A 12,849-nucleotide genomic window follows, 5' to 3' on the forward strand; every position below is an offset into this window, starting at 1 on the left:
GAGGAGGCGGAGGTTGGCGGAGCCGCGCCCCTGAGGAGACCGCGCGGGCGGGCGGCCTGGTGCGGTCCGGCCCCGGCAGGACACGGTGCTCTCCCGCCGGCCCCGGCCCCGCCTCCGAGCCCCGGCTGTAGAACCGGGAGGTATTTACCGCAGAAAAGGTGTTCGCGCTGTTGGAGGAGCGAGGGGAAGCGGGTAGACAGCGCCGCGTTGCCGCTGTCCGCCTTCCAGCCGGCCCAGGTGCTGCTCCCTCCCTGTGGGCACGGCCCCACACCGGGCACCCTCATGGCGGTGGCCCCGGTGGCACCTGGCTCCTGAGGGCTGGTGACACCTGGCTCCTGAGCCCCGGTGGCACCTGGCTCCTGAGCCCCGGTGGCACCTGGCTCCTGAGTCCCGGTGACACCTGGCTCCTGAGGGCTGGTGACACCTGGCTCCTGAGCCCCGGTGGCACCTGGCTCCTGAGCCAGCTCTGGTGTGCTGGCAGCGGGCGCTGTGTCCCTCTGTGTGCACCGCGGGTCGCCGGCCATTCCCTTAGGACAGTTTTCCCTCGTGTTTTTTTTCCACACGGCCTCAAGCAAAAGGGGAAAACCGCGCAGCACTGCGGAGAAATGCCGTGCCACATCACTTTTTAATGTTTCTTCTTTGAAAGAAACATTGTTCCTTGCACCTGGCTCGGCTTTTTTGGAAGTCTCCAAAGCTTTTGTTAACGGATCCAGGAGGGAGAAGCAAAGGGGTCTTTCGAGCTGTCAAGGCTTCCCTTAGTAAAGAAGTTCGTGAGAATTTCTGATTTTGGAAATTCGCCTTCCAGTGATATTAAATCGTGCATGACTCATTCATTAGTAACCTCTTTTCTTGTTGTTGTTTGCTTACTTGGTTGGTTGATGAGCCTACCAATGCTAGCCAGACATCCCCGTGGAAACAAACCAAAGGAAACTCTCAGGAACCCAGGATGCTTACTGGAATAAAACATAGAAACATGTGCTGCTGCAGCAAAGAGGGCACATCTTGTCGTGGACAGATCAATAGCAACCAGCAGACAGATTTACAGCTCCCACGGACTGTGAACCTCTCAGCTTTTTGTCCTACACTGGATGAAAGCGAACACATGCCATTTGTTCCTATTTTTAGCACCTGCATTCTCAATCCAGTATAAGGAGAGGCCCGACCAAAGGAATTGTCTCAATGTCACCTGGCGCAATCACTTAAAAATTGTTTTCATTGCAAAGGGAGGGGTAAGTATGTCCCTGTGATCCATGAAAACACAGGTTATTCACTTCCATTTTACAGCACTCATTTCCACCAGAATTCAACAGCTGGTGTGCATAGCCCTAAAGACAACCAGTTTGGGAAACAGCGTCAGTACCCACTGCACATCCCCAGGTCCCCATACTCTGTGTGTTAAATATGGCATGCCAATGGGAAACCTGCTGCAAGTCTCTTGGAGCTGCTCTAAAATCTTCACTCGGGAGTCTGGAAGAAAAATCCCCATTCACAGTGCATTGGTAGAGACGTTGCACATTTTATCCCTCTTCAAATATTTATATATGTACTTCACGTTTGAGTAAAGCTGTCCTTTTCATCAGAGCAGGAAGATTACAGCAAAGGGAGGAATTACCCTAAATTGGCAAACATCATTGTCTATTAAGTAACACAAGGCTTTGAAAGGAGAATTGAGTGTCTGGCAGCCAGGAGCTTGGCTCCACTGCACAGGAGATTTCATAATGGTATGTTTTGAGATCAACTGTAAAAAAAAAAAAAAGAAAACAAAATCACCTAGAGCAGTGTATCCCATGACACTGGGTGCTAAGGAGCCTGGAAAAACACGTTGAAGCTAAAAGGGTTGGTCAGTGCTGAAATGGTCTGCTGCCTTTTGGGGAAAGACATTTTCCCTCCTCCCAGTCTCACACCCAGGCCCTGCCTGCTCCTCTGTAATCAGAACTGGTCACGGGGCTGCCTTTGGAGACCTTCACGGGGGGAGGTGTTTTAATCCAAATGTATTCCTTGATCCACTCAGCAGCCAGGCCTCAACAGTTGTCTGAAAGCAGGAAAATACCTAGAACCAGCACTGGCATTGCCCACAGCAATGCCTGACTGGGATGCCCCTGCTGTGCTCAGAGCAGCTGTGCCCTAAAAACCCCAGGGGAGGTGAGGTGGGGGCTCATTTTGCAGCCCTGCTCTCCCAAGCAGGCCACTCAACCTTCCCTGGATCCAAATCCATGCATCACACCAGGCAAAGTAAGTCCTAAGCCCCAGAGTGTTTCTTACCTGGTGCTGCCAATTTACAGGTCCCGGGTGGGGCAGGACAGCAGGGACCACATCTCAGCACAGATGTGCAACCTCTCCTGCATGGCTGCTTGTCCTGGGGTGAAACCAAGGGAGGCCTGGAAAATGTGTGGTTTAAAGTTGTTGTGCAGTTTGCTTCCATGGAAGAAGAAGCAGGGTTTTCATGTTTCAGGTCTGTATAGCCAAGTTTTGTGATAGACACAGCAGTAAATCATTGTGCCTTTTTTTTTCCCTCCTGAGAAAGAGAGCAAATCCTTTTGACGGCAGCAGCTTTAATTTGGTCTGAATCTGGAATAACATTTTTGCCTGTGTATTCAAAAGCACCACCTTCACTCAGCATCATGATGCAAATGATGAGATGCAGTGTACAGCCCTTGTCAGGGAGTTGCAGAGCGCCAAACATTTCCCAGGAGCTGGGTACTGGGAAGTTTCAGGGCACGAGTGTCACATCACTTGGTGACAAAAATTCTTGTTGCCCAAGTTTTTCTACAGGTAGCATGGCATGCTCCATACAACCAGAAAAGAGGACCTTTTAAAAAGATTCAACTCTTATTTTTTATCAAGTTCAAAATAGTTTCTGGGGTTTTGTTTGGTTTGGGTTTGTTTTTTTGTTGTTGTTGTTTATTTTTTGGGGGGAGGGTTTGGTGGGGTTTTTTTGGGGGGGGTTTTTTGTTTTTGTTTTTGTTTTTTTGTTTGGTTTTTTTTTTTTTTTTCCTGCCCCAGGCTATTTATTCACAGTATTTGGGTTCACTGTAATAAAAGCTGACCTGGGGACTGCTGCTTTTACATCAATGGAAGCGAGTTATGTACATTGGTCTTTTCTCTAGCATTTGCCTGTTAATTAATAATTGGTACATTGCCAGGAGCAAAGGAGAAGTAGGAATGAGACTCAGGTTATAAAATCTTCAAGGTTATCTCGCTGTCCCTGCAGCAAAGCAAGAGCGAGAGGGGCGGGACAGAGCCAAGGTGCTGAGAGAAGGGGACGGACGGGCTGTGGGCCACTCGCCCCAAGGCCATGTGCTGCGTTCCCGGGGGAGCCACATCCCAGCACTCCCGGAGCTGCCGGCACGTCCTCCCTCAGCGACGGGAGAGCAGCAGGTCCAGGAATTTCCCTGTCTGCTGCCGGGATTCCCGGGAACCTGCCTGCAGCCACCCTTGGGAACGCGGCTGGCCCGTCCCCCACTGCAGCGCCCAGCTGGGCAGAAACACGGAGCAGCTGCTTTCCCTGAGTCTGGCACGGCTGGCAGCCGCTGGCGTTATGGAAGTGCTTGTCCCGGAGGTCTCACACTGTACCCAGAGCATGCACCCACATCTCTCAGCCCTTGCTCCAAACCGTGCTCCCACCCCCCACCACGTGCTGAAAACGCTGCAGGCACACAGGTACTGAAACACCTCCTCCCCACTGTGAACACTCTCTTGGCTCTCCTGAGTCAAAACCCTTCCATAAGGACAGCTGGAATTAATTTTCTGAGCTGGACCAGTGCTTATCCAGGATACCGATCTGCCTGATATTTGTGGACAGATTGGTGTGGCTAGAGGACACTTGGAGAGCACAGGACAAACCCAAGCATGCTTCTGTGACCAAAGAGAACAAGAACAGGAGATAAGAGGCTAAAACTTAAATAATGACTAAAGATGAAGGATTTCTCCTGTGGCATGCAAGCACTTCAGCGGCCGTAAAAAAAAAAAAAAAATTAAAGAGCAAAGGTGACATGCAATTCAAGCTGGAGCATCTCAGTTCCTCAAAGAATGAACCTTGTTTTTCCCACCCAAATGTTTGAGCCTGGACTTCAGACAAGCGAAGAGCCTTTCCCAGGCTGGGCAGGGTCTGTCAGCAAGGCTTGCCAGCAACACGAGCACGGCATTTCAGTGGTCTCCTCACACAGTCATTTCCCCACCGCCTGCCCCTGCCACACGCAGGCCAGCCAGCACAGCAAGTGCTACAGAGGTCTTCTGCTCCACTTCCCTTTGCTTTTGTACCTTGGTGACATGGGGGAGCTGTGGCTGGCAGGTTCAGCTTTGGCAAAACCACTCAAGTCGAAGGGATTGGCACATATGCTTCAGAACACCACCTTTTTTTCCTCTGGAGCATTGCAGCTTTGCTCTTGCAGGCACAGCAGGACAGGACAGAGACCGTGGAAGGGAAGTTGCTCCTGTTGTGCTGTGTGCTGCCATTTGCAAGCTGTGGGCAGAGCTGCACTGTGCTGGTATTGATTCGTGTTTGCCAAGAATAATTACTCCTGAGCTGCTTGGATTCAGATCAGTTTCCCTGCTCTGGAAGGACGTACCTGCCTTTTTCAGACACAGGCTGCAGTAACTAACACTCTTTGCCTCCATGTGGGGGTTCCTTTTCCTTGCAGACACAAGGCAGGCACGGCAGTGCAGAGTGCAGGATGCAGAGTGCAGAGAGGATGGAGGAGAGTCCACTTGAAATTCAATTTCTATAGTAGCAGAAACTGGTCAATAATTATTTTACAAAAAACCAAAAAGGCACCTCCTCTATACAAACCATCTTTTTTTGTGCCCTGGAAACATGAGCTCCTTGCACCTCTCCTTACCTCTGTTCAGAGGCATCCTACTGTGTTTTGCAGCAAGACCTGAAGAGTTGCAGAACAGAAGAAGCTCTGGGTGAAGAGCCAAAATCACTTTTCTCCTTTGTTTACACCTAGGAAAAAGTGTACTGGACCCACTTCAGCTAAACTCCTTCTGCCTGGCTTTTACTTTTTAGCAGATGCAGTTTTAAGCACCAGCAAAATCCCAGGTGAGGGAAAACTGCCAGTCCTCACATGTCACTTAGATTTTTCCAAGCCATCTTGATTTCAGGCACCTCCTGGAAGAGGCTCCCTTGGACTGTCACAGTGCCAGCTTGGGTAACTCCAGTTAAAATCAGCCCTGGGAGGGTGCTGGCTTCCAGGCTGGCTGATTCTGGGTGGCAAAGGAAGCTGTGCCAACATAACTGGGAGGTTTTCCAAGACACTCCCAACACTGGGCAAAGCTCTCAGCTTTGGGCACAGCTGCTACCACAGTGAAATCCTGCTCAGCCCACGGGAGCTGCACACCAGTGGCACAGGCATTGAGTGTTTTGCCACCAGGCCTGGGGTTGGTGCTTCTGGCTGAGGGCTCCTTCTTTGGGTGGCAGGAGCAGAAGGGTCACCAACACCAGGGTGAAGAGAGTGCTTGGGCTCATTTATATGGTGGCACCCTGGGGCCTCACTCCCAGCTCGCTGTCCTGCACCATCCCGCCGCTGCCGATGGCTTCTTCCACCAGGCGCTCATGACTCACCTGGTTTCTCTCAAGACCTGCCATTTTTCTCCTGTAACCATTTCAGGTGGATTTGTGCTTCTAAAAGCCACCCCAGAGGCCATGGGCTATCTACCATGCCTCAGTGCTGACGTAGACACACTCCTTACTGCCCAGCCCATGGGGTTAAGGATGTGACCCCCAGCGCATCAGAATTACAATAGATCAAAGGAGGAGATCACAAAGGTTTTCTCCTGCTATTGAAGGATCTGCAGATAATAGATAATATAATAATTCAGAAATAAAAAACAGAACAAAGGGAAATTAAATAAGCCACACATCAAGTTTTAACATCCAGCCTCACAGCCACAGGTTAGTGAAGAATGACATGGAGGGAAGATATCTCCTGCATCAGGGACTGGGATCAGCAGCATAACTGGAGTTGATGAAGGGCTTTCCCTATGCTGCTTGATGGAGAAATTCCCCTGACATGGATGTGCTCACTATAAATAAACTTCAGAAACCAGCAGAGATGAGAGCTAGCTTTGTAAATCAGTAAACCACTGCCCCAAGTACGGAATCACTGCAGGTTTTGTGCCTGATCCTGTACACATTTAACCTCCCCCATGTAAATAGTCCTCTGGAGTTAATGGAGCTGTACTAATTTGGAATGGCTGGAGATTAAGCCATTGGGGTTAAGCATTTCAGGCAGCTCTGATTGCAGCACGCTGCAGTTACAGGGCTGTTGGATGACTCAAAGGTGCTCCCGTGCTCTGGAATAAAAGCATCCATGGCCATTACACAATGTCTCCAGCAGCCCTGCAATGCAGCCCGGGTACAGCACTGGTCCTTCACAGGTTTTTTCTTCAAACAGAGGAATCCTGTCCTGCCGGGTGGGGAAGGGAGCAGACACTTTGCCCAGTGCTGCAACGTAAAGCTAAGTTATTTCTTTCGTCCTCCCTGGGTATGTACCAATGTTTTCCATTCACTATTTCACTACTGTTACACTGCTTGCAAGCATCTTAATTTAAATCGCATTATAGATGCACCAGGGCAAAATAATCTGTCCACAGCTGAAATAATAAACTGGAGTGAAAACATCCTTGGGCTGTGAAGAGGCTAGAACAAGCACTAACTGAAATGTATAAACTTACATAACATTATTTACAGAAAGGAGCCCAATTGTCAAAGGCCCTAAGAGAGCTGGAACATGGGAATGTTTGTTCTCTTTGCAAAGAATAATTAATTATGCAAGTTTATAAATTCCAGTTGCTTTCCTTGCTCATCTCCTGATGTGCCTAAGGACTGCCTGGAAGGTATTTACAGTTCCCAGCCACTGGTTCTAGAGGTATTTTTTTACCTTGTACTTCTGCATGCCATTGCCTCACAGGATCTTGGAGCAGGAGATTAACTCTACACACCTCGTTCCTCAGCCACAGAAAAATGCAGATTTGTTCTGAGGTCCTGCAGGAGTGAGTTTATTTTAGGGACATGCCTGGAGGAGGCCACCACATATTTTTCAGAGGGTGATGGGGTGGCTGCTGCATTCTGTGAGTGCAGGGAGAGCCCTGAGCACATGCAGGTGGCTGGGATCAAGCAGAGACCTCTCTCTCTCTCTCTCTCTGCCTGGGCCACTCATCCACTCCTGAGGTGGCTTTGCTTATTTGTCCCTTTTGCTGCCAAGAGCAGAGACGCCATGAAGGCTCTAATGCCCTCGAGGTTTGATTTGCCAGGCAGGAAAAGTGCCACTAATTACTGAAATGCACTATAATGCACTATATAGTTTCCTGGCAGTGCTGTGTTCAGCCAGGGCTGCCAACTGGTCAGAAAACTCAGGAAATTATTTTTGCCTCCCAGGCTCCTCTCAGAAACACTATGGATTTTGGTTTTGTGCTGCGATTGCTGTTTTTCTCCCATCCACTCCTGTAAAATGTCACTCCTCGAGAGGTCTGAGGCACTTGCTGGCATCCAAAAATGCCATTTATGCAATTACCTGTTTTTATGTATTCTCCAATACCATCCCATTACAAGAGCTAATGGCTGAGTGCTGGAAGTTCCAGTGCTGCTGGCCACTAAGGCAATTAAAATGCAAGTACCAAGTCACCTGTGTGCAGAGAAAATAATAAACAGGAAAACTTCTTTGGGGAAATCTCTCTTGTATCTCCTTGCTGATAGATGCCCTCTGACAGCTCCACATTTCAGGGACCTCTGGTTGTTGCAATAACCCTGCAAATGCTGCAGGGTCAAAACCCCCAGGTGGGATCTCCACCCCTGACATGCCTACAAACCTGTTTTCCTGCAAATTCTTGCACTGCAAGATCTGCCTTCCTACCACTAAAAGAAAGGAGGAAGGGGAAAGCATCTGGGGCCTTGAGCTTGGCGTTGGTCAGCCCCATCACATCTGGAGGGAAGCTCCACAGCACCACCAAAGATTTTGTGCTTGGACAACAAGCTCAGGTGATATCCCAAAATAACACTGCCCAAGTGGCACTGGCAGTTCAGAGCTGAGGCTGCAGCTGTGTCCCTCTTGCCACCTTTCCATGGGGGGTGACACACCGTGTCCTCTGCGATTTCTGTGGCCCTGGGGAATCACCCACAGGATTCACGCTACTGGGAAAAGGCATCTTTGGTATTGTGTGTCCTTTTTGAGGAGAGGGGCCCTCTTCCACAGCTTTGGCAAAGATTGGCTGAAGCAGCGTGACCTGCATGGGTGGAAACAGCTGGATTTTGGTGCACTGAGGGGAGGTGCACTGATGGTGACGGCTGCCTGTCCCCCTGTGCTGTCATCTTTACCCCCATCCAGCACAGTGAGGGAGACCCAGGAGCACAGCTCTAGCCTCCACATTGGATTAAATGACACTCCCAGCCACACTTCCCTGGGATTTGGGAATAATTTTTGAGGAGGATTTTAACAGGCCCAGCTTCAAGGCAAGGAGCCCTCGCCTGTTTTTCCAGTCTCAAGCCACACGAAACACAACACATTAAAAAGTCATCAGTGGCTGCTGCTACAGGACCACTGCTTTCCCCTTATTCAAAAGGCTCCCTCTGTCCGCAGCACTGAGGACCTCTTCATAAATATTGGAATGAATAAATAAACTGTTGAAACTCCCCAGAAGGGGAAGAAAACATTTCTGGGAGCAATCTATGGCCAGTGTGAGCCTTGGGGTAAAACTTCTCAGATACTTGCACACCTACAATGGTTAGTAAATTCTTAAATCAGGAAATCTCCTCAGAAAAATGGTGAGCAATTTGTTTTATCAATAGGCAGCAAAGAATTGACACACAGAAAAGAAAATATCTCAAAATATCAATCACTTTATTTAAAAAGTCCAAGCACAGTGAGATGTGGAGATTACGGGCTCCTGCGAAATCCTTCCCATTGTGTGAAACACAATGAGAGCATACACACTATTATTTACACTTGCAAAAGGGCCCGTAAGAAAAAAAAAAAAAAAAAAAAAAAAAAAAAAAAAAAAAAAAAAACATCCCTAAAAAAAAAAAAAAAAAAAAAAAAGAGACTAAGCTACCTGAATAATCAGAAAGTAAATCAACACCAACGTAAAATAAGTATATCATCATCTGCCGCTTTCCTTGGCCCGAAACATTACGAAAACCAGCACTCGCTTGGCTTAGATTTGGTGTGCCTAAGCCATTTTTTTTTCTTTTTTCAAATACAGATATCCTAGAAAAACACTTTAAAACCTTAGCAGTTCTGGGCATATGCAGACCAAGAAAAGAGAAAATTGCACTAAGAGTAATGGTCTTGCCAAGCAGAGAGCGAGTGCGGGGCTTGCCAGAGGTGCAATGTGTGATTGAGGGACACGGAAAGGAAGCTGAAGGCTGCAGCAGAAGCTCCGTGCGAGGCGGCGGGGCCGGGCCGGGCCGAGCATCGCGCGTGGGCTGAGTCACCGGGACCCAGCGGTGCCAGGGCTGCGGCAGCCGCCTCTGCTCACCGCGGGGACAGCGGCCCCTGTCACCCGGAGCGCCAGCCACAGCGGGCCAGCAGCCGAGAGCCGCTCCGCCGGGGCTGGCCCCTGCCGCAGCCGCAGCCCCGGCCCGGCCCCGCCGCAGCCACCACGGGGCAGGCTGGACCAAACCCCAGCCCCCGGTGGGAGCCAAGCCTGCCCCAGCCCCAGTGTCTGCCAGCTGGACAGCTTCCTGAGCCTAAGGACACTGGAGCTGCTAGTAGTTGTGTCCTCGCTCCTTCCCTGGCAGGAAAGCCTCCCTCAGGTGGGATTCCCTCCTTCAGCCTTTCTTCCTGCTGCTTCTCCCTCCCTTTCTCCCTCTGGCTGTGCTGGGCTGCTCGTTCCCTTGCTGTGAAGTGATGCCTGCCTGCTTCCCTGAAGGAAGGAGGAAGAGGAGGAGGTGATGGCCCTGGTGCCACACTGCTGGCCTGGCTTAGCACATGGGCACAGGAGCTGGGGCCACGGCAGGAACCACAGTGGTCTCCAAAGCTGGATGAGGCCCCGGGGCTGTGCTGGGGTGTCTGCCCAGCTGGATCCATGCAGGATTCCAGCAGCCACGTGTGGCCCCAGCCACTGCAGGAATTGCCTGGCCATGCATTCAGGATGAGTCTGGTTTACATCTGGGCTTTGGGGGAGGATTTGTGAAATCTCTCCGGAAGAGGAGCTGTCATGTGCCAGCACCACACAGATATTTAGCAGGACCACAGATAGCAAGTGACATCCCAACAAAAGCCATGGGTGCTTGTGCCTTTCACTCAAGGAAGCAAAGCAGAGTGGCACCAGAGGCCTTGTCCCCTGCAGGTTCAGCCACCAGGCTCGGAACACCGCAGGCAGGGGCACGTGGATGTACACACAGAAACCACCTCAGCAGGAAGGCACGGCCCTGCCAAGGAGCAGACCTGGCCTCGTGTCCCAGCAGCAGCTGAGGATTACAACATCAGGAAGCACAGCATCCCCTTCCCTACCACATCAAACTTGGTGAAGCAGGAACAATTTTGCTGCCCAGTGACTACCAAGGACTGAGCAGTGTGGTCCTCAACTCAGTGCTTTTTTTTTCTTTTTTTATTTTTTTGTTTTGCACACTAATTTAGAAAGATCCACCAAGAAGAAAATGAGGACAGTTAGGTATCCAGGGGAGGGAAGATCAGGAAGGGAGAGAAGCATCCACCCATAAAAACATACCACTTCAGACCTCAACTAAGAAAGTATCCAATTAATTCTTAAATGTCCCCTAGACTTTTTGCCTCAGCCTCCTTGCCTTGTTAGCCATTCCACATATTTATTATTCTTTGCATGAAATAATACTTCCTGACATCTGTTCCCAGTTTGTTTCTCTTTAATTTCCATTTATAGCACATTTTCCTATCCTCTGACCATGTTAAAATAAAACAATAAGTATGTTTGACACAGTGCAAGCTACTTAAGATCATGATCCTTCCCTGACCTTAATTTTTTTTTTTTAAATATGTCCTAAAACACAGAAAGCACTTGAATGAACTTAGTTGAAAAAGGCAACAGAAAGCTCAGAGAATCACAAAGCACTCATTTCACAGCAGTGCTGCAGCCAGGGGCTCAGGGAGCAGCACAAGGAACAGTTTGTGGTTACAGCCCGGTTCCTCTCTGACAGGAATCAGCTGAAGGCAGCTGGGAAAACAGAGGTGCTGGGGGCTCCATGAGATGAGAGGGCAGAACCAGGAGGCTCTAAGAGAAAAGGCAGCAGTGGGACAAGCACAGCAAAGGAAATGTTAATTCCCTGTGCAGGGACTCAAATTGGCTGGAGGGATGTTTCCCCTTCTGACCAGGCAGATGGGAAAAGGTGCCCTTCCCTTGCTCTGAAGAGATTTTGTGTCCAAGTGCAATCTGGCAACTCCACAAGCAATAAATTCTCAAGGAGAAGCGATGAGGAGTGCTTTAGCTATGGCACGAGAACATTTTATGTTGTCATCTCTATATTGGTACAAGCTCTCAATGTAATTTTAGCTCAGGAGGAGGTTGCTTATAAAGCAAATATAAAATGGCAAGAAGCAATGTAGCCTCCAACCAAATGTGTGTACACACCTTCCAGTCAAGGGACAGAGCAAACCAGGAGCCAGGACTGTCACCTTTTTAAGGACCACCAGGCAGCTCTGCTGGAAGGAGATCCTTCCATCCTGTTCTGTCCAAGTGTTGGCCTGCTCAGGCTCAGCTCCTGCTGAGCCACTTCAGTGCGGTGGGACACCCTGCTGTGACCAGGCTGGCAAGGTCACAGCCCTGAAGGGAAACACAGGGAACTGGAAACCCTTCTGGGAGCCTCTGTCAGCACAGGGGCAGCAGCTGCTCTGCAGCTGGGTGTTCCAGCGCAGATGTGGGCACTGCAACAGCCAGGAGCCATCCAGGCAGCTCAGATCCTGTGCCCCTGACCTGCCTCTGGCAGATTTCTTCACTCACACAAGTGTTTTACTGATAAGGCCTCAGGCTGACGGGCTGCCAAGGGCACTTTCCTTTACCCACATTCCGAGCTGAGCCTGTATGCACTTAGAAACCTTGGGTTCCATCTGAGGCTTTCTCAGGTCAAACCAAGCCATGAAAAACAGGACTAAGAGCAGCCAAGTTCAGCTGCGCTCTGACAAAGCACTGGCCCCTCAAAGGCAGAGTGCAGCTCCGTGCCAGGGCTGCACCACTACAGCCCAAGGGCCAGAAGGTGATGAGGCTGGATGGTCTTTGGGGAAGCAGATCAGAGGTGCCTTTGAAGGCACCATCCAGCAAATAGCTGCATCAGGCGCTCTGCAAATGCAGGACTGTTCCTTTTGGAAAACCAGCACCTCCCATTGCCCAGGAGTTGTTCCCCTGATTGTCCCCTGGCTTCTGCAGTCAGGTTGGCCAGCCCTTGGGAACCACTGAATCCTTGGCAGCACGGAGCTCACAGGTACAGAGAGGTGTTTGTGCCTCTTCTCCTCCCTGAACTCCCTGCACTTCATCTGCTTTTTCTGGGCTTTAACTCTAAGCAGACAGAGCTCACAGAGGTGGATTTGTTCTATAAAGTCCCTGGTTTGGAAGCATAAACATGAGTTCCCCCTAATCTGCCTGTTTCTTCTGCTCATTTCTCCTCTGCCACAACTGGCCAATTACCTTTGCTGTTCATCCAGCCCAGCATCCACAGCATCTGGAGCACTCCAGAAGTGACTGAGGAGATAAAGAGAAAAGCTGTGCTACACCCCAAGGCCTGATTATGTAAAGCTTTGTGGAAACCGTGTTGCTGCTGCCTTGGAAAACAGGTTGGGAGGAGGGGATGAGAAAGCTTCACAGTGTGATTTAGCCCATTCTTGGGGTTATAATCTGTATTTAACCATCACCCCCTATTTATGTGCTGAAATAGGATTTATG

This window comes from Pyrgilauda ruficollis, unplaced genomic scaffold, assembly GCF_017590135.1.
Source record: "Pyrgilauda ruficollis isolate IOZ18807 unplaced genomic scaffold, ASM1759013v1 scaffold4, whole genome shotgun sequence".
NCBI lineage: Eukaryota > Metazoa > Chordata > Aves > Passeriformes > Passeridae > Pyrgilauda > Pyrgilauda ruficollis.